General features: G+C 45.0%; 1 long non-coding RNA gene across 2 annotated transcripts; it reads right to left on the reverse strand.

Moving 5' to 3' along the window:
• Positions 1–13,393: 13,393 nt before the first annotated feature.
• LOC111773582 (uncharacterized) lies at positions 13,394–21,593 on the reverse strand. Of its 2 annotated transcripts, XR_002808202.2 has the most exons (4): positions 21,251–21,554; positions 17,233–17,285; positions 16,520–16,590; positions 13,394–15,387 (listed from the first exon to the last, which is right to left on the reverse strand). It is a non-coding gene; the product is annotated as an uncharacterized lncRNA (long non-coding RNA). The 2 variants fall into 2 exon arrangements; XR_002808201.2 differs by lacking the exon at positions 17,233–17,285 and having other exon boundaries at positions 21,251–21,593.
• Positions 21,594–22,360: the final 767 nt, after the last annotated feature.

Raw genomic sequence — 22,360 nt, forward strand, 5'->3', positions numbered from 1 at the left:
ATTCTAAGCCAGGGCAACAGCCAATGCAAAGGCCCTAAGGCCTTGACCACCACTTGGTGTGTTCAAGGAGCGAGGAGATGAGTGGCTGGAGTCCATGAGTCAGGGAAGTAGTAATTTAGGAAACTAGTAGGCCAGGTGTAGAAAGCAATCCTGGTGGATGGTAGGAAGAAAGCGGCTCAAACCAGCTCGTGGCAAGGGCTGCCTTTGGTTTTGGGGTCCTTGGAGCCTTTATAATTTGGGGACTCCTTCTTTAAGAAAAAATCTGAAATTACAGATATGAAATTAGGCACAGGATTTTGGAAAACGCAAGCGAGGATCCCTGAAGCTTATGTTCCTTAGCTTCCTGCTAGTGAAGCAGCAGACATCAGCCCAGAGGGGCCCACTCACCCAAGGCAGCTTCCCTCCCTCGCTCCCTCCCTCCCCTACAGCACTGCCCTTCTGTGACTTGTTTTCCATTCCAGACTTCCTGTGACATCCATCTCAACCAGAGTTTGCACAGATAGAAATGGGGACAAAGAGAGGAGCTGGGGGACCACATTGTGTCCCAGCCTGGCCATGTGGGTCAGCGTCCAGCCCACAGGGAGGACACTGACCATGAGGGTGGGCAGGGAAGTCCCTCCTGGGAGGGGAAGGACAGGAGGGAACCACTAAAATCAGAGAAATGTCCCACTTCTCTGTAGAGGGCATTTCTCTGATTTTAGTGGTTCTGTCCCCATCCAGGAAAAGAAACAAGAAGGGCAAGGCACACACTCACCATGAAAGGAGGCCTTCCTGGAGGGGTCTTCCTCCAGATCCCCCCACTGTGACCCTTCAGGGAGTGGCTGCCAAGGGCTGGGCCCCAGGAAGATGAGTGGTGGGGTTCTCTCTTGAGCTGCCTGGGTGATCCCCACCCAGGGAGACCCAGACTCTGCTTTGGAGACCTGGAAGGGGTTGGCCGGGAGTGGAGCAGGCAGGGAGAGAGAAGAAAAAGAATTATTCACAGTCAGGCTATTAACTATTAGCAGTGGGGAAAGAAACTAAGCCGTATGGAGAAGCAGCCATAGAGTTCCTCTACATGATGTGGCTCCTGAGGGCCCTGGTGTGCCTTTCTCTCTTCCTCCCTCTCTGCCTCCTTCCTTTCCTTCTTTTCTTTTCTCCCTTCCTCCCTCCTTCTCTCTCTCATTCTTTTTTTCCCTCTCTCTTTTGCTCATGAGAAAAGATGCCATTTAAAAGTACCCGGTGTGTGTCTAGTTTTTCCAGTTAAAAAGAATCGTAATTTTAAAAAAAGGTTTCCAGCTGCTATCTCTGTCTAGATGGAAACATTTAAATGAGTTTGGATATAACATAGGAATTTTGATAAATTTGTTTAAATGGGATTTTCGTTGTAATACAATCCTTTGCCTTCTAGAATGAATCAGTCAACCAAAAAGCACTTACAGTGAGTGCAAAATTTTATTTTGGGCCCCGGGGGGAATCAAAGACATTGAATCTGAAGTCTGACTCCTCCTCGAGGGGTTTTTGGTCTGTGAAGCTGGCACTTAGGCCTGCAGGAAGAGCCTGCAGGTTGAGAGCGGCTTGACTTGGCTTCTCAGGCCCCACTCTTGACTCACTTCTCTTGTTATTTTACACATTTTCCCTGGACTCCCACACCTACACCCAAGACATCAACCATCTCCTATTGAGCTTTCAATGCCAAATCTTTGTCTCCAGGCTGACTTCCCGCTGCCTCCCAGCTGGTTTTCCAGGATGCAGAGGGACGTGAGCTCCCTCCTTGCAATCTCCTCTCCACATGTCTGTAGGGTGACCTGCCTAAAACCCACGCATTGGACCAGAGCGTTGGTCTACGTAGGAGCCTGCACCCATCACCATCATCCACATCACCAATCTGAACATTTGGAAACGTAACTCGTTTTTCAAATAAAATACTACATTGGATACTAACAGACCAAACAGATGAAAAGTTATTTTATTGGTAGACATGTACTTGATAGGCAAACATTTATAAAAATTGCTTGTTATAAAGCCGACCACTCTGAACAATGAGGTTATTTTGAAAAGCATAAACATTTGACAGTCACGGTCATGGATGCCCTTGCAGTTTTAGATCAGTCTTGCTATGCAATTTATTCCTGCATTTGTTTCTATCGCCTAATGTTGAGAAAGTTTGATTCATAGAGATCAGCAATAAAACTAGTAACAGCTTTATGTTATATTTTTACACAGCTGGCCTTGCAATCTCAGGATGTTCTCAAGTAAATGAATCCAAGACCTTGAATGCAGAGCAGAAGGAAATTTTGAATCTGTTAAGTCATTAACAGTATCCAACTGCTTTCATTGCTTATGTTAAACATAAAAAGTCACATCAAAAGTAACCCAAGCTTAGGACAGGCGCTTAGGTAATAGCATCCTGTCTGCACAGCTAACTTTATGCAGAAGCGGGTAAAGGTGGTTGCCTCGGCCTTGTCGGCGTGCACATGGCATCACTTTACCACAGTGGAGCATTTGTACAAGCTGATGCGAGAGGACATGCGCAGATCTGAATTGTAGGAAATCACCCATACAGAGCTACAGTCTTTCTAATCCATGACACTTTCATTAAATATGTAAGATCATGAACCAAATTAGCAGTAAAGATCAATTCTTCTGACTATATCAAAGAGCATTTCCCCGGAGGCATGAATTAACGCATTGGTGGTTTCCAATATGTGAGAAGTTGACAGAAAGCACACGCGGTTATGTTGATGTAAAATTACGGTTGCTTTTTCAACTATTTAAAGTGCATATTTTGGATAGCTTTTTAAAAAAGTATTTTATTTTTTAAATAGCAAATCTATGGACATGGTCCAAAAGCCAAAAGGTAAAAAAGGATATTTAATGACAAATAAATCTCCCTCCACCTCATCCCCCACCAGTGTTTTTCTCCCCAGGATTTTTCTTCACTATTGCCAGTTTCTCTGAATCCTACCAGTGATGGTCTGTGCGCGCGCACGCCCACAGACACGTATGTGTGTGTGTGTGTATGTGTGTGCGTGCGCCTGTGTCTTAGTTGGGCTACCCCCAAAACAGAACTTGACAGAGGATTTAAATGCAGCTTTTTATCTGGGAGGAGCTCTTAGGGAACTCCTGGAGGGGGCTGGGGGCAAGGGGTGAGCCTGGGAAGGGAAGGCAGCCAATGAAGGGAAGATCATTGAGTAAGTTCCACTATGGACAAACAGAGTTTAATTCCACCAGGGAACTCTGGGAGCCAGCACAGGACACGTGGCTCAGTGTTATTTCTCTCAAGGGGAAATGAAACTGGGGTTTTATAACCAGCTGCACTGTTTGAGGGCTGTGGGTTATGGGCAACCAGCCACGTGGCGAGGCACAGTGGACTCTGGCGGTCACAGAAAGCTCTCAGTCAAAGAAATGTGAGGGCCGGCGGTTTAAAGTGTACAGGTGTGCACTGAAATGTTAAAGAGCAAGAGGTATGGGCAGGGCACCACCAGCATCTGTTACAACATTCTCCTGAAAATACTTTGAATGAAATTTGAACCAAACATTTGCAGCAACTGTGGCCCAGCCCTGTGAGTCCAGGCTTCCATGGAGCCCAGTCTGAAGGCCTTTGGCATTTGTTGGCATAACGAATGAACAAAGTCTTCCAGGATCTGGCTCCTGTAAACTACTTCTGTTCCCATCCTGCCTTAATCTCAGTCAAGTTTTCACCCAGTAGTACAGATGATCTGTGCTGGCGGGCCCCCAGACATGCCAGGTGGAGCACACCTCCCTGCCTCTGCCTGTGATGGCTTCTTGGCCTGGAGCGCATTTTCCCTTCCTCTTACCCACCTAGTGCAACCTGTTCTCCCAGATTCTGGTGAGTGGAAAAATAAACTTCCTTTGGGGTAGTAGGAGGCTCGCGGAGATGATGTATGGAGTGTTCAGCTCAGTGTCTGACGCAGACCACACTCTCAGGAGGGATTACTGCCTGTCTGCCTGCCCAACTCTCATCTGTCTGACAGCTTGGGGAGCTTTCCCCATAAGCTCCAGGCTAGATTGGGATTCCCCTGTGCTCGCCGTCCTAACACCCAGCCTCACTGTTGAAATGATCTCCTTGCCTATCTATCTCTCCCGACTTCCGGGAGCTTCTTCAGGGCAGGAATCAGGATTTGCTCATCTCTGAACCCCCTTTATTGGCACAGTGCCGGACGCACAGTATGGCTCAGCTAATGCTTTTAAATAGAACTGAACTGAGAACTCTGCACAGTGACCCTTCTTTTTAGTGTTTGTAGAGATTCTAAGAAATTGCTGCATAGAGGATGGCCCATGAAGGTTTCTTACGTGGACCTTGTGTAAGACACACACGTAAAGATTGCTGCTTCCTTCTTACTGGGGAGACACCTGTGGACCTGTTCTTTAATTTTCATGCAAGATTGTTTCCACTCTTTTCTTTTTCTTATTTCTTTAATGGATAGTCAGTTGCTCATCAGTAAATATTTTCTGAGTCGCTACGATGTGTCGGGCAGTATCCTAGGTGATGGGGATAGAGGGTGCAGACAACAGAAGGAGACCCCATCTCAAAGAGCTTACATTCCCTTGAAAGCTGTAGAATGATAGAGAATGGAATATTCATTTGGACTGTACTGCTGTTGCTGGCAGGATCTGAAGAATCTAGAACAAGTGGGGTTCATCAGGGCCTGGCTGTTGGACCCTTCAGGCAGCTGCAGGTAGAGACACAGGAGGAGAGATCCCAATGGGAGTGGGGAACCAAGAAGATCAAGGATAGCTGTCATCTGAAAACGTAGTGAGCGTTTGTCTGTGGTCAGTTTATGGAAGTCACAAAGAGACATAAGCTCACTTCCCACCTGTAGAGATCTGCCGTCTAGAGTGGGAGAGTCAAGCTGCAGTTGTCATGAGTGGATTATCAACTGGTGAGGACCATCTGGGCAAACATTTTTTAAGACTTTTTATTTGGAAATAATTATAGACTTGAAGGAAGTTGCAAAAAAAAAGATATCCCTTGTGCTACACCTTTGCGGTCAGACACCCTGTCCCTAACCCCTGGTACCATTCAGTTTTGAGAGTTCTTGACATATTCTAGATATGCGTCCTTTGCCACATGTGGTTTGCAAATGCGCGCTGCTTGTCTGTAAGCATGTCTTTTCATCCTCTGCACAGGGTCTTTTGCAGAATGAAAGGTTTCAATTTTGATGACGTACACTTTATCAATTTTTTGTTTGATGGACTGTATTTGTAGTGTCATGTGTAAGAACTCTTCACCTTGCCCTAGGTCCTGAAGATTTTCTGTTTTCTTTCCGTTTTACTTTTAAATGTATGATCCTCTTTGAGTTAATTTTGTATAAGTTATCAAATTTAGATAAATGTTCTTTTTTTTTTGCCTATGGCTGTCCAGTTGTTCCAGCACTATCTGTTTTAAAAATTATCCTTCCTCCATTGAATAGCTTGTGCTCCTTTGTCAAAAATCAGTTGGCCGTACTTGTGTGGATTTCTCTCCAGCTTCTCTGTTTAGTTTCACCGATCTGTGTATCTAGCCCTCCGTGATACACATTGTCTTGATTATTCCAGCTGTAATATAAATCCTAAAATCAGCTAGAGTGATTCCTCCACTTTGTTCTTCTTTTCTAAAATTGTTTCAGCTATTCTAAGTCCTTTGCCTTTCCACATAAATTTTATAGCAATCTTGTCTAAATCTGAAATTTTTTTTCCGGAGTTTTGATAGGAATTGTGTTAAACCTATAGATGGATTTGGGGAGAATACACATCTTTACTAGGTTGAACCTTCCAATCCATGAACACAGTATGTTTTTCCATTTATTTCCATCTTCCTTAATTTCTTTCATTGGCATTTTGAAGTTTTCAGCAGACAAGTCCTATATATGTTTTGTTAGAATTATGCCTACATTTTTTATTCAGGGTGGGGAGACTAATGGTATTGTGCTTTTAATTTTGTTTTCCACATGGCCATTGATAGCACATAGAAATACAATTGATTTTTGAATGTTAATTTTGTATGCCACCACCAAGCTAAAAACTACTAGCTCTAGGAGAGTTTTTGTTTGCTTGTTCTGGGTTTTTCTGAGATTCCTTGAGATTTCCTACGAATGTCCTTATGTCATCTGAAAATAAGGATGGTCTTATTTGTTCCTTTCGAATCTGTATGCCATCATGGATGGATTATCGACTGTGAGAGTCATCCAGGCAAAAATTGTGTTTGATCCCAAATATTTTGTTTCCCTCTCACTTCTTGATTACTTCCCCAAATCCACTGAGTGCTCTGGGAACACAGACTCACTCTGACCTTAGATCAAGCAACTATATTAGCAAAAACATCTGGAAATAATGAGATAACAAGGATAAGCCAAAGAGGGAGGATCTGGGGACTTTCTGCGGTGCGCCTCCTCCGCGAGCAGGGATCACTGAAGGATGACTCCGGGTACTGTTTGTTCCCTTAGGTGAGGGCCACCCAGGCCTCGGGGCTGACTTTCTCAAAGCCCACTCAGGGAAATAAGCAACTCCTCTCCCAGTACTGGCTGAGGCCAGGCTGGGAACACAGGCTGACCCCTGGGTCTGAGGAGAGGGTGGAGGGAGACCTTTGGCCTCAACCTTGAAGAGAGTCTCCCCTCACCTTGGATCCAGGTGGGTTTTCAGCAGATGTGTGGGGCACATCGCTCTTTCCTTTGCCTCTGAGCTGAGACACAGCTTCTACAGGGTCCTACAGGACGAGATTTAGGTGTGGTTAGAGAGAAGGAAAACAAGACAATGCTTTTGTTCCCGGTGGTAACAAGTCTGGGCAGTGCAAGGAGAACTGTGTCCTTAATACCACAGGAGACCGAGACCGGGGCTGGACGTGCAGACCCCAGAGTCGTCCATGGAGATGTTTAAGCAATGCTGTGTGAGCAAAGGGAGCCTGTACAGCGAAATCTCTGCTTACCCAAACTACTTGGAGTTTTTTAATCACAGTGCTATTTACTTTTCTGATAAAGTGTTGGGCAACCCGTGGCTAGAATCTACTGAAATACTATACTGTATGCAGTGCTTAATGGACACATTTGTTAAAGGTAGATATGTTTAAAGAGGCTAAAACAAAGGGAAGCAGTTCTCCCTGACACATGCTGGGCTATGGACAGATTTATTTAATCTAGAAAGTAAGATAGCTTTATCCGCTTTCTATAAAGCAAGGGGCAAAAACACATTTTTTAAAAGCTAAGGCTATCTTGATTGGAAGGAAATTTACAGGCAAAATTTAGTTAATTAGTGTAGTAAATTTTTGTTGTTTCTGTGGTCTATACCATGCCACACACAACTTAATAGCTCTTAAAGCAGTGCTATAGCAATACTGTTTTAACGACCTCAAAAGTGACCCGACTCATGGGAGTAGCCAAGAGACTTTTATCACTGAGATCCAGATCTTGGCAGCATGAGACTTTTCAAACCAAATGAAGTAGGTGCTTTATCTCCATCATGTGCCAGACTCACCTTCTTACACTCCATGTGCACTCCTGTCCCTTCTAGTTCTCCATTCATCTGGAGTGCATAGCACACTAACCCCCTCTCACACTGCCTGTCCAACGCTGACCCTTGGGTGTCAGATAGAGACTCCTCCTCTCCAGGAAAACCTCTCTGGGTTACTTACCAGAGAGAAGGATGAGAAATGGGGATTCCAGGCATCTAGAATAAGAAGATGGTCTTCTCTCTATCCCAGGCTCTTTCTTAGCTCAGCCTGACCTGCCCAGGATAGCTAAAGCGTCTTTTCTATGCCCCAGAAGCCCCAGACCCATCAGCAAGTATATCTGCCCCTGACTCTCAACTTTGCAACTTCTGTTATCTCTTCTTTTTTGGCTTCTCATTCTCTGAACCATCCTAGGAACCAATAGGAAATGGTGGTTGATGGTGCCATTTGTGGCGCCTTTGAGGTGAGTAGCTGCTGTAGCTGCCCTCTAAATCTCTGTTCAAGGGGGTCAGAGATAACCTGGATCTGCTAACATGTCCCTTTGGACTTCAGGACAAAGAACAGTGTGGCCTGTGGGAGATTTGATTAACAGACACTCATAGAATCACTCTGTGAGCCTTGCCTTCTGCCCTCCATACATAGGGCTGCCTCTGTGTGAGGATGGAGTTTTCATCTCGAATTGCAAAGGGGCTTTTAGAAGTGAGCTGGCCGTGGTAGTAAGCATCTAGTATGAAGAAATCTCATCTTCAGTGTAGATCTGAAGTTGCATTACATTCTTTTTTTTTTTGGTGAGGAAGGTTGGCCCTGAGTAACATCTATTGCCAACCTTCCTCCTTTTGCTTGAGGAAGACGGTCACTGAGCTAACATCTGTGCCAATCTTCTTCCAACTTTTGTATGTGGGATGCCACCACAGCATGGCTTAATGAGTGGTGTGTAGGTCCACACCTGGGTTTTGAAACTGTGAACCCCAGGCTGCAGAAGCAGAGCCTGTGAACCCAACCACTACACCATGGGGCTGGCCCCATGCATTACATTCTTTTATTGTGACTTACAAACCCCCTCCATTCATGAAAGTTAGCCGTAGTAATTCTTTTAAATTTCAAAAATCCTGAGGAGGCACTTAACTCAAATTGGGGAATGAAATCTACAAACTAAACTCCAAAGCTCAACCCAGCCTTGAGTCACAGGCAGTCCATCCCACCAGATCAGACTTGCCTAGAAGAGCTGAGCCACGAGGCCCTCAAAACCTTTGCCCCTTAGGTTTAATGGTAGTGTTGGTTTTAGCAGGTGTTTTGTCTTCAGTCGGAGCTAGTGGAAATATATCCATATGTTAGATGCTTTCTTGGCTTCTGAAAGAGATAATCCTCTTTTCTACTTTTACTCCAAACCCTGTACTGGTTTTATTGAAGCCTTCATTGAATAGGGTTTTGAAACCATTGGTCAATGACCTCATGAATTCACTGATTTGGTCCAAATGATCCTAGAATGAGTTTTCTTTTAACATTTTTGTTGTATATGTCATATAGAGAAAGAGATTCTTTCATTCATTTGCTCATTTATTCCTTTATTCATGCAGCAAACATTTACCGGCTCCCTCCTATGTAACTAGCATCGTGCTAGGGATCATGAATAGTAAGACACCACCCTTACCATCAAAGGGTTCACATTCTACTGTTAGAGCCAGATGAAGGCACAGTTATGATCTGTGACAGGTTATAGGTGCTGGAATGAAGCAAGCGTTGGGTGCTGTGGGAGAAGGTCCCAAATCAAAAGCATCACTTTCTGAGTTAAATGATACTAAACTTGAGTTTTGATGAGCAAGCATGAGTTGGCCCTGAAGATTAGAGTGGAGGAGGGTTTTTGGGGCAAAGGCAAAGTCTGTGCAAAGGCAGACAGACACACGTGGGCATGGCAGGGCAAGGAGCTTTATGGGTCAGGCCAGCTGGAGTCCAGGGCAGATTATGGGAATGGTAGAAAACAAATTGAGGTTGGAAATGTATTAGTCAGGCTCCTCCGGAGAAACAGAACCTATAGGATGGATATATAAATAAAAAAATGTATGTATGAACCAGGAAAACTGATAGTGTAATTCATATCCAAAGGCCAGCAGGCTCCAGACCCTGGAAGAGCTGATGTTGCAGTTCAAGTATGAAGGCAGGAAAAAAGCCGATGTTCTATTCTGAAGTCAGTTAGGAAGGAAAGAATTTTCTCTTATTTAGAGGAGGGTCAGCCTTTTTATTCTATTTGGAGCTTCAATTAATTGGATGAGGCCCACCCTTACTAGGGAGGACGATTTTTTTGACTCAGTCTACTGACTTAAATGTTAATCTCATCCAACAACACACTCGCAGAAACACCCAGAATAATGTTTGACCAAATATCTGGGAACTCAGTGGGCCAGTCAAGTTGACGCATAAAATCAATCGTCACAGGAACATAGGCATGGGCAGTGGGAGATCATTTCAAAAGAGAGTGAAGTTCTGGGGCCAATTTTTGTTTACCTTCTCAAATAGGATCAGGTTTTCTTATCTGTTAGTTCAAGGGATAGCAGGTTGAGAAAATACCCCTTACCCCCTTTTAAAATCTGAATATTTTCTTAAACTTACAATATTGGATATCATTTGCTGTCTACCTACTATGTGCTTGCTGTTCAGCAAACATCTCACTTAATCCTTTTACTAATCCTACTCTCTACTAAGTTTACTCTCAAGGGAGGGAATATTAGTGCCATCTACACAGGAGAAAATCAGACCTCAAAGAACAGTATACTCTTCAACACTTACAGTACCTGGAACACAGTAGGTGTTCAATAAATATTTGTTGCATGGTGTTAAGCCTGTTGTTAAAGACCATACAACTAGTAAGTGGTGAAGTAAATTTCAAAGCCAGATCTTTTGACCCAAAGACAATGGATTTAGGAAAAATTAGTAAGCACAGGCAGGGAAGAAAATACGTGACTTGGAGTTTGGGCAGTCAGACCTTTGACATTTTATCTGACTCCTATACAAGGTGGGCTAACATGACTGAGCCTGAAGAAAATTCCGATAATTCCAACAGAGCCTGTCAGCATCTAGGACAGCTCCTTGAAAGGGACCTTGAGCAATTAAACCACATGTACTAGCAATCATTAACTCTAGTTCTGGTTGACTCAGAAATACAACAGCCCATTCCTGGCATGCTTTTGAGCGTAATTTTCTCCCTGTCATTAAATCATACTCAAAAAGCTTTGGTAATAGCTAGAAAGACGGGAACAACATATACTTCAAAGTTATCTGGTCTCCCTTTGATCAGTAGCGTTCAGTTGGTGGGGCGTGGAATTGGGGGAGAAGGGCTGGTCACTGATTTCACAGAAATAAGGTTATTCAGCCTCAGTGAGATGTTTATCAAAGGGATAAGATTCTTCCTAGTAATTTATTAACTATATTTGGAAGTATGTTAAGTCTTGGAGGCTGCAAGATGCTGTCTGATGTTCCTCAGCAGTGACTCATGACATAGAAAGGAACCGTAATCACGCTCCTGAGTTTCTTGCCAGCTTTCAACCCAAGGGCAGCTTTATACCAGGAGCTCTGCACTCGAGTGTTCCTTACCGTTTCCCTTCCCTTCCTCCCTGCCCTGCTCCCTTCCAAGGCTATGGGGAAATTGTTTTTCATCTTCAAAGAAAATGCGTGGATTAATTTTGAAGGCAGACTTTTGCTGTTTCATCTGAACTTGCCAAAGACTTGATAAGAAGATCTCAAAAAGGGCAATGTGATTCTTTCAATTATTTCAGAAAATTGGTGTTGAAAAGTCAGAAAGGACAACAGGTGGGAGTAGTTTAAGGAAGAAGATTCATGAAGGCAGATTCAAGACGACATCCGTGGAAATGGCCTATTGTCCAAAGTCGATGTGGGTCAATGTTACATGAGAAAGGTCAGTGGTCATTCCTGGCGGGGACATGTTCAAGGGTAGCCTTGACCTCCAATCTAAACCTGGAAAGGAAAGCCAGAGCCTTTGTTCTGGGTCATATCTTCCCTGTCTGCTATGAGGGTCCAGCTTCAAATCACATCTGGAACATGGCCTTGCCTCTTCTCCCCACTATTGTTCCTACCACTGTCATCTGAATTGCCATCATCTTTCCCCTGGTTGCTGCAAAAGCCTGTGTCCTGGTCTCCCTACAGCCTGTTTTCCACTCAGTAGCCTAGCGGATCTGTTACAACCCAAGTCACACCATGTCTCTACTCTGCTCAAAGGTTTCCTGTGTCTCCCCACATCACTCAGAGTAAAAGCCACAGTCCCTCTGTGACCTCCGTGACCTGACCCCTCCCTTCCCGAGCTGACCTCCACTCTTACCCAAAGATGGGATTCAAAGCAAAGGCTTCACTTTCCTGTGATAGGTTGGAGGTCAAGGCTACACCTCAACATGTCCCTCGCAGGAACAACCTCTGACTTTTCTTGTACCTCGTTTGTCCTTCAGTCTCATCATGTTTTAGGCAACGAGCCTAAACCTTGCTTTCCCCCTCACTTGCTCTACTCCAGCCACATTGGTGTCACCACTCTTTTTCCAACACACCAGGCTCTCTTTGCCTTGGGGCATTTGGTTTTGCTGTTCTCTCTACTTGGAATGCTCTTCCCCCAGACAACCACATGGCATGCTCCTCACCTTGAAGATTCTGCTGGAATGTCCCTTTCTTAGGGAGGTCTTCTCTGACAGTGCTATCGACCATTGCAAATCCTTCTACCCACCCTCCTTCCCCCTTAGTATTCCCTTTCTTGACTTATTTTTCTCATGAGCACTTGTCATGGTTGAAATACACTACATATTTTGTTTATTCTCTTTTACCAATCCATGGGGCAGGGTTTTTTGGTCTGTTTTGTCCAATATTGTAGCCCCAGTGCTTAGAAGCATACTTCACCCACCCTAAATGCACATTACATATTTGTTGAGTTCACTCAACGTGAATGAATGAAGCATTAAATGAACAACTAAAACATGCCTAGCCTGTAGCTGCCTGTGCAGGATGTGGAAGGCATGCTGCATGCCCTAAAGAAAGCCACAGCCCATTTGAGAAGACAACGCCAAGAGGACCGGCTGCTCAGTTGTTTTTGCTGTGAGATGGAGAGACTCACTCCGAAACACTCTCAGAAACTGGAGTGGATCTTAAGGACACCTGTGGACTAAAATTGGTCCAAGAACCAGCAAGCCATCAGGAGCCAAAGGCAACACTACGAACCTCCCCCTTTCTTTTTCCCCTACAGTTTCCCTCTCTTGTAGTGTCTCTGGCTCATCTCCGGGGTCCTGATTTGTTCTCCTCGCCTGCCAGGCTGCCCACCCCATCCCCACTCCCTTGTCTAGATCCCAAAAGAGCTGCTCTGCCTGACGTTCACTCTCTCCATTAGACTCACACCTCATGGGTCACTGAGCCCACCCAATGATGAGCTGCCCTTGACCAGGGACCCACACTTGGAAGAGCATTGCTCTAGTTCCCTGAGCAGGAACCCAGATTCAGGTCAGTCACCCAAGTTCAGGACATGAATAATAGAAGATGGTTTGGGATTCCTTGAATTTTTACATGGATTATTATAAATATAGGAAAATTAAAAGTATGGATAAGAAAAAAATAGCCTAAAATCCTAATCACTATTAATATCTTGGTATACCCTTTTTCTTGCATACATAGATGCTCACACTTTTTATAAACACTGCACTTACTATGCATCTTAGTTTATTTCTATCACTTATTAAGCATGTTTCCTGAACATCATTCCATGTCATATCTAGAGATATGTTAATATCTAATTATTGAATAGTGTTTCACTTTATGGATAAATTATAATTTATTCAACCAATTTCCTATTCTCAGATACTTAGACTGTACGTAGTTTTTTACATTATAAAAAATGCTGAAGGAATGGATTTTTATATAAATCCATGAGCACTTTCTTAGAATGAATTCCTAGAAGCAGAATTTCTGAATTAAAGGGCATAAACATTTAAAAAATAATAATAGCTAACATTTATTGAGCACTTGCTGTATACCAATTACTTTACACGGAACAGTCATAACATGCATATGAACTAGACACTCTTATTATATCATTTTGGAGATGAGGACATGTGCATGGAGACATGAAATAACTTGCCTAAGATCCCACAGCAGGTAAGTGGCAGAACCAGGATCTGAACACAGAAACTCTAGCTTAGAGCCCTTGACTTCTATATGGTGCTGCCTCCCTGAGAGAGTAGGAAGAAATTTTGTGGGATATTTTTCTGGGGTTTTTTTTGGTGAGGAAGATTGGCCCTGAGATAACATCTGTTCCCAATCTTCCTCTTTTTGCTTGAGGAAGATTATCGCTGAGCTAACATCTGTGCCAATCCTCCCCTATTTTGTATGTGGGATGCTGCCACAGCATAGCTTGATGAGCAGTGTATAGGTCTGCGCCCAGAATCTGAACCTGCGAACCCTGGGCTGCCAAAGCAGTGGATGCAAACTTGACCACTATGCCCCCGGTCGGGCCCCAGGAAGAAATTTTTGTAGAAGGATAGGACCGTCAGGGCCTTGAAGGAAGAGTAGCCTGCCACAAGTAGGATTTTGACCCAACAGACCTTGTCTTACCTACCAGTGGACGGGTCACTTACTATTGGTGGACACGTTTATCTGTTTAACAAATGACATCAGTAGGGCCTCCAATTAACAATCGTGTCCCCCACTGGTGACTTTGGATGCAGCTAAGATGTTTCATTTTTCACCCTTTTGAGGTAGAATTTGCTATCTGTCCCCTTGAGCCCATCCAGTAGCCCCTGGGATGAGGAAATGTTGCCTTTACTAAGGAAAGGACTGGCAATTTGACTGGAGAGATCACTCATTTGTCTCAGTAAGCTGTATTCCTGGCAAATTACTAGCTTGTACCTAAATATTATAAAAACTCACTCCTAAAACTTCAACATAAGGTCCAGAAGTCCTGTCTCAGGTGATAGAAGGGACAAGAATGGGTAAAAAGAGGTTGTGAGTCACTCAAAGAGCCGGGTGGTGTGAGAGGCCAGGTGGCTGTGTGCTGGCTCTGTGGTGGTTGAGTCACACGGTGTGCAGGTGTGTGCTTGGGGAGAATAATATGTCTAGACTTCATGAAATAACAGTCTTCCAGCCAGGACCGGGTGTGACCCAGAAAGGTAAATACATCCTTTCACCTGTAGACAGTTTATGATGATGTGAAAACTTCACTTGAAAGCTCTTGGCCTCCTTATGGGTACAGGGACCACATGTTCCTGATTAAGAACTGGTAAAAGTGTTCTGACACATAGTTGTCTAATGAGTCAGTATCTAGAAGACCACTCCCGAGAAACCTGGGAAAGTGTACAGCACAGCTAGAGAGTACCTGAGTGCTTGACATTGAGAATTCAATCTCCTCCATCTTTTAACTCTATTCTAGATCTACACTTTGATATTTATACAGATAAAAATATAAAATTATTTTACATTTGCAAGTGTATACTGAAAGGACATTCACTAGGTTAGCCTTTGTCCATTCTCCATCCGGTTTCCCAGAACAGAGCTCCCCTCACCTGTGTGGACAATGAGGACCAGAAGTCGGCATCCTTGAAAAGACATCCTGCCCTGAGCTTATTGGTTTGTCCATCATCTTCTGTCCTACCAGGGTCTCCAAGCTTGCCAGACTTTCTCAAGTATGTGGGTAGGTTCCTACAGCAGGCACTGTTAGGTTGCCTCCCCCAGGGGCAAGGAGCCCACATTCCTTCCTAACCAAACCTCAATTCCAGTCACTATCTCCTCCTCAGAGAGGCCCCTGTGCATCCAGGAGAGATGGGACCAACCCCAGCTTCCAGAGCGTGGGTCTTGATGACGTTAAGCCAATGTGAGCAACTCTTCCTCTTGCTAGTAATAGATTCAGCCTGAACATGTAATGCAATTCTGGCCAATAGGAGTGGAGAGGAGTCTTCTGGAGGGTTCTGAGAAAGATTCGTTCCTGCCTAAAAAGAGACACAAGGTCATATCTTTTATTTGACATTTTTGTGTGTTCATGTGACACTTACAGCAGTGGCTGTCATTCAATAACCATGAGTTAATAGCCTGAGGACACTCCAGTAGATTTGCACTAAGGATGATAAAGCAGGTAAATGGAGAGAAGCTGGGTTCTTGATGATGTTGCTGACCTGGGAACCATGCATGGCAGGACTTTTTGCTATGTAAAATTTTCCTTGTTGTGTAAGGCTTTTTGACTTGAGATTTTCAGTTACTCGTAACCAAAAACATTCTGAAACAATCCCCCAATGTTTCACACCCAAAGAGTTTCTGACCAGCACTAGGTGATGTCAGAAGTACCCAGGATCTCCTCGCCACCTCCCTCTATTCTGGGGGAAACACTCTAAAAGGCATTTTGCCTATGAATACTGATTAAACAGAATTTTACCACACCCTTTTGGAGGCAAAAGAGGTGGAAGTTGATTGACACACACTCCCAAGTCAGCCAAAGTAGTTCTGAGAATTGTCACCAGTGACTATACAACCAGAATTCTTAAAATCAGGATTCTGGGCTCTAGGCTTGAAGTGTTGGTAATAAGCCTATAAGAATTATAATTTTTGGCATATCAAGTGTTTCCAGGAGTGTATTTACCCTACTCTGGCGGTGCCTGGAAGTTGCCAGTAAATTTCACAAGTTTATTACAATAGCATGTGATATTTTAGTCCAAGCCAGGATTAGTAATAATAGATGATTAGTGGATAATCCGGATCTAAAGTTTACACAATCACAAAACCATTTCTATTTAAGGATAGGCAATGCCATTCAGATTAAGAAATGACCCAAACTGTCTCCAAAACAGTCAAATTTTGAAATTTTGAAAGTAAAAAATTTCCCCACGACTTAGAATCAATTTTTTGGTTTACTTACACACCTCCTTATCTCCCTTATATTTAATTCACATAGAACCTAGACATCTGATACATCGTCATCCTCTGATAAAGAAATGTTTCCTAATTTAATGTCCAGTGTAATAACCCAGAAGCAGCTCTTTTTTCAAAAGAGCTCCAGAAATCTAGTATATTATACTCATGACCTGGGAGAGGGATGGGAGGTAGTTTTACTTTAGAAGACAGCCAGACCTGTGACTTTGGTAGATCAGGCGAGGAAGTTCCCAGCATCTCTAAAGTTATCCTCTCTTAACTCATGTGACCTAGGATTTAAAAACAACAGATATAAGTTAATATCACAGATCCTGCCAAAAGCCAATGGCAGGCAAGGGCTTGGAACTTGTGCACTACTAGTAGAAGTTGGGCACAGGTACCCTCTTCAGGGGGTAGGGAGAAAAGACTAACTTGGGGGCAGAAGGGGCTCAGAGTTGCTGTGATTTAGACATTAAATAAAAGAATGTGACTTTATTTTTAAATCAACAACTGATGCACTGGATATTCTTCAGTTGCCCCTTCAGATGGATTTTCCTCCCTTTCCACCATGCTCTGTGCCCCAGGAAGCTGAGGATTTGCATCCACAGTCTCCTTTGTCCTCTGACCTCTGGTTGGGTTTGCCAAGAAGTCCCCACAAGAGACTGGAAGGCTGGAGGAGTCTGAGGTCAGGTCTTTATCCTCCCAGCTCCCTTCTGGGCCACAGGCTATGTGTGGCTGCATTCTTCTACCTGAGGCACAGCCCCTGTTGAGCCACACCCCTCCCCCCCCCATCTGTTCTTCCCAGATTCTGGTTATCCTATCAGGCCTAGGAGTGTAATGCTTCCCAGGGTTGCTAGTGTCTGGGTGCCTCGCCATCCCTTCCTGGTTTCCCTTAGCCCCATCTCTCCTTTATAAATGGTCTCTCCACTAACCTGTCCTCAGTTAATCTTCTCACAAGTGCTGTTGGTGTCCTGTTGGGCCCTGACTGATGCAATTGATCATGTTTCCAATATCCACGTTCCACATAAAAACAAGAGCATTAAGCAAGCAAAGAAAATAGATTTAATTCACAGGGGAAAGCTTTTCTTCTTTAAATTTTTAAAAAATTTCATTTATTTATTTATTTTGGCAAAATATAAAGTTTCATTTCATGGAGATTGTGGGTAAAAACTAGCGTCATTTCTTAATCCAACTGCCCTGCCTGTCCCTAATTCCTAAGTGGCACTTGCTGAGCTCCTGCAAATTCATGATTTCCAGACAACTTGCTGTCCTTTCCTCCCCCTTGTGAAGGGTTAGAGATCTCTGAGTCTTTAATATGGAAGTCTGGCAAAGAAAGAAACTCATCGTCTTAGGATTCTGGATACGAAACCATGAAGACCGCATAAACAAATCGCATTAAAAAATCTGTTTCCCAAGAGTTTATCAACAGTTCAGTACATTTCCACCGACATTTATTGGAAGCCTGTAATATTTAGGTTCTGGGGGTTCAAAGATGAATCAAACACACTCTCTGATCTTAAAGAACTTAAGGCCTAGTGGAGGTGTTTTAACGCCTCACGAAAGGGAGGAGAGGACAGTGAGTTGTTCAGAAATCATGAATTTGTGGGAGTTCAGCAAGTGCCACTTAGGATTAGGGAGAGGTGAGCAATTAGACTAAGAAATGACATCAGTTTTTAGCCAAAATGTTCATGAAATGAGACCTCAGATTTTGCATACACACACACTCAATTTTTAAGTAGAGGTCGGTGGGATTGGGGCTGGGGCTGGGGTTGGGGTTGGGAAAGGTATGGACTCACAAACACATCATTTCATCACATATGCAATAAATGCTAAGATGGAATTTTGTAGTGGTATTATGGGAGCACAGAGGAGGAGCACGGGGCCCAACTTGGTATTTGGGAAAATTTCCTGAAGGCAATGCCTGGGCTGCATTTTGGAGAGAGAATTATCCAGGTAAAGAAAGGTGGGTGTTAAGCAGAGGAGCAGCACAGGGAATAGTGAGGGCGGGTGCAGAGGTGTCAAACAATCTAGTGTGTGAGACAATGAAATGCAATTTGGTGCCCAGGACAGAAAGGAGCTTGAGGGGCTGGGCGGGACCTGGAGGGTCAGGGGAGGACTTAGACCCGTCACTGGGTGTGACACCTTGGATATGTGCCCTGGCCTTTTTATGTATTGGTCTTCTCAATCCTGCTGCTTCCCTGTGGCTTAGAACAAGTTCTAAAAGTAAGCAAAGAGCCCTCTCAGATTGCCTTAGGAGGAAAACAGGGGATGACTCCAAGAAGGGGCAACCTTGATGCGGCCTTTACCAAAGCAGGGAGGCAGGCCAAGGAGAGGGGAGTTCTGTCTCACTGGCAGTGGCCTGCCTTCCCTGGACATGCCTAGGTGAATGGCAGTGATTCCCAGCCTCAGCCCACACATAGGACACAGAAGAAGAGGCCAGGGAGCTTTCAAGAACATGGATTTCCAGCCCACTCCAGTCAGAGTGTGGGAGCTGGCATTTAAAAAGCTTCCCATGTGATGTGGATGTCCAGCCAGGTCTCAAAACCATTCTTGGAGCAGTGTTTCCCAAACTGTGTTCCATTGTTCTGGGAGCTACTGGGTCAGGCACTGTTAAACAGTTGCCCTAACTTCTCAATTCTCTTTATCTGCTAGTACACTCTAAGGCTCTCCAAGAGGTGGGGGGGGGGGGGGGGGGGGGGTAGAGGGGAATATATTTTACCATATTTTCTAAATGAATTTGACCACTGAGAGTCCCTTTCTCTCTCTCTCTCTCTCCCCCACCCCCCACTCTTTCCTTCTCTTTTTTGGTGGAGTATTTCTCAAGACCAGGCCCATGCAGCACGCTTTTTAGAGAAATATGCTCTAGAAGCTCAGGAAAAGGGTATGTGATGTTAATTTTATGTTTCAACTTGACTGGGCAAAGGGGTGCCCAGATATTTGGTCAAATATTTTCCAGGTGTTTCTGTGAGAATGTTTTGGATGAGACTGACATTTGAATCTGTAGACTGAGTAAAGCAGACTGCCCTCCCTAACATGAGTGGGGCTCATCCAATCAGTTGAAGACTTGAACAGAATGAAAAGGCTGACTTTCCCCCAAATGAGAGAAAATCCTTTCTGGCCTAACTGCCTCCAAACTGGGCCTTCAGCTTTTTTCTTGACTATAGACTTGAAACATTGGCTCTTACTGGGTCTTGAGCATACCGGTCTTCTGACTGGAACCACACCCCTAGGTCTTCTGTGTCTCCTGCTTGCCAACTCAGCCTGCAGATCTTGAGACTTGTCAGCCTCCATAATCTCATGAGCCACCTCCTTATAATAAATCTCTGCCTATCGGAGGAGACCAGAACATGCCACCCAAAGTATGCCTCTTTGACAAGGGTTATTTTGAGAAACAGCAGACACAAGACAAGCTCTGAAAACAGAGTAGAAGTTACTCTTCTGTAAGGGAAATTTACATTTAAAAAGGAACTCTCCCTTTGTGAGGGTGTCAGCTTCTCTGCACCTGAAGGAGTGATGGCTAAATTGCTGGAGACTGTCATCAAGTGAGAGGGCAGCAACTGAAGTCTGTAGAAGAGCCCTACTTCTGGTTACTGTACTTTTCCTGGTCACCCCATACTGGCCTCCCACACTCTTCTTTCTTTGATTTAGCTGAAGATGGTATTTAAGCCCGAATTCTAAACCATTTCTTTGAGAGTGACTTATTTTTCTCTGGGTATCTCCCATGTATATATGAGAAATATATATAAATAAACTTTTGTTCGTTTTTCTCTTGTTAATCTGTCTTTTATTACAGGACTCCAGCTGAGAATTTAGAAGGATCGAAGGAAACTTATTTTTCCTCCCCTATACTATCTATCTACCTATCTGTCTATCTGTCTATCTATCCATCCATCCATCCATCCTATTGGTTCTTTTTCTCTGGAGAACCCTGACTAATTCTGGTGACCTCCATCAACACTGAGGCCCTTGCTATAGGAGTGGAGCCAAAGTGGGGCAGGCTGCCTCCCACCAGCTGGCTGGAGATTGCCATGTGGTCAGGAGACCTCAAGGTGAAGGCAGCATTCTCGGTGCATAAAACCTGCCGGGCGAGTGTTTGCTTACAGAGCCAATGCTTTCTTGCAGCACCTGGGAGGGGATGACCACCCTCTTTCCTGGGACACTGCTTCGCACTGGAGGGGATTTACAAGGCCTGACTGTTACACTGTGGTATGGCCCCCAAAGTGAGGGATTGGATTCTTATTTATGAAGTTCTAGAGTTGACCTAAGGCCCTCCTCCCCTCAATCCCTTCATGCTTGCTTGGGTACTTCGGTGGGACCAAAATGGGTCCAGACGGCAGTCACAGGATGTGGGCACAATGTTGTTGCACCAGGAGCCTGAAGAAGTCAAAAAGGAAGGCTGCTCAGGCCTCCAAAGGCAGCAGCTAAAGGAGCCGCTTGTTTCCGTATCTGACACGGTGAACGTCATCTAATGCAGGAGTTACTGCAAGTCACAGCATGGGGCTGCCAGTGACAATGAGCTGAACTTTGCCAGGACCCCTTTCCTGTGCATGAGGCAGGGCCCAAGAGAGCAGTGCAGGCTGCTCCAGAGATCAGCAGAGCTAGGAAGCCGGTGTGGGTCAGCTGCCTCACCGGGCTGCAGAAGTGTGTCGCACGGCACCTCAAAACTGCTGTGAATGGGACACACCCAGCTTACAACAGAAGCTGAGATGGAGGTTTGAGCCTGGAAAGGTTTAACTTTAGGAAAAAGAAGGAAAGATTGTGGAAAGAAAAAAAAGAGAGGAAGAGGAGAGAGAAAAGAGATTAATAATAAAAGAATTTCCTGCTCTTACTCTGGGCAGAGCACACACATTTTGTCATTTAACGCTCCCCACAGCCCCAGGAGGCCAGCACTGTTATTACTCCCCAGACATGCAGGACACACATGGACAGCACAGTGGTCAAGAGACTCACCCACGGTCACCCAGCAAGGACTCCAACTCCCACCTGCCTGAGTGCAGGGTCTGGGTGCTGGGTGGGAAGGAAGAAGGTGAGATGAAGGGGCCAGAGGAGAGACGCTGGGGTGAGAAATAGAGAGACGAGCTCCTGGGTGCTAGTCGCAGCAGACGGTTCCTGGGGTCACAGGGCTGGAACAAGAAGATCAAGGGGGTGGAGTGTCAGCTTCCCCAGGGTTAACGAGGGCACTTCTTTATCATCTTGGGTGGGGGCTCCAGACAACCATTTAATGTTTTCTCTGGATTCTTCTCCCTGGAAACATGTGCTTTGTAAGTTACACTCTTTCTTGTTGATGTTTGTCTTCTCTCTGTTTGTTTACCTATTCCCTTGGAGCTGCCAGGCAGGGCTGTGGCCTGTGGCCGCTTTTCCTCTGAGTGGGGCGAGGAATTGGAAACAATGGGAGCGAGGACAGAGGGTGGTTGTAAGGCCTGCTGCTGCCCCAGGAGAGTCCTCAGAGCCTCTTGGGATTTGGCCCACCCATGGCTACGCTTCCATAAATGGAGATTTCCCCTGTCAACAGCAGACTGGGGGGCCTTTCTGCGGATCCAGTTGTTCTGTAAACTCATTGGGCCCACAGGCTTCTCCTGAGGTCTGTGCCTTTGCCAAATGGGCACAGGATCCTGTGTCTGAAAGGATAACTGGAGATGCGTGGGCCAGGCAGATGTCCATTTCTGACAAGAGCAGCAGTCTGAACAGCCTGAAGATTTCAAAATCAGGCAAGGGAGCTTCTATGCCAACATCTTCCTCTTGCTTGGCTGTAACCTGATGCTGGGTGTTGCTCAATAGCCCCACTGATCACACAGAGCCCCATCCTGAAAGTCTGTGAGACAGAATCTTATCTTCACCAACAGCCTGGAGAAGCCTGCTTTCGGCCTCCTGGCTGGGTATTTTCTGCTTTCTCAGGGGGCGAGGAGGCTGCCATGGCGGCCCTGCTGACCGACAGCCTCTCCTTCTCTCTCTTTCTACTCCCCCAGCGTGAAGCATCTGGGCCTGCATCTCGCTGTCTTCCAGAAAAGCAGGCAGGAAACAAGCGTGAGAAGGCCTGAGAAGAGGGCTAGTCAGCCTGGA

The sequence above is a fragment of the Equus caballus genome, chromosome 5, assembly GCF_041296265.1.
Source record: "Equus caballus isolate H_3958 breed thoroughbred chromosome 5, TB-T2T, whole genome shotgun sequence".
In the NCBI taxonomy this organism is placed as follows: Eukaryota; Metazoa; Chordata; class Mammalia; order Perissodactyla; family Equidae; genus Equus; species Equus caballus.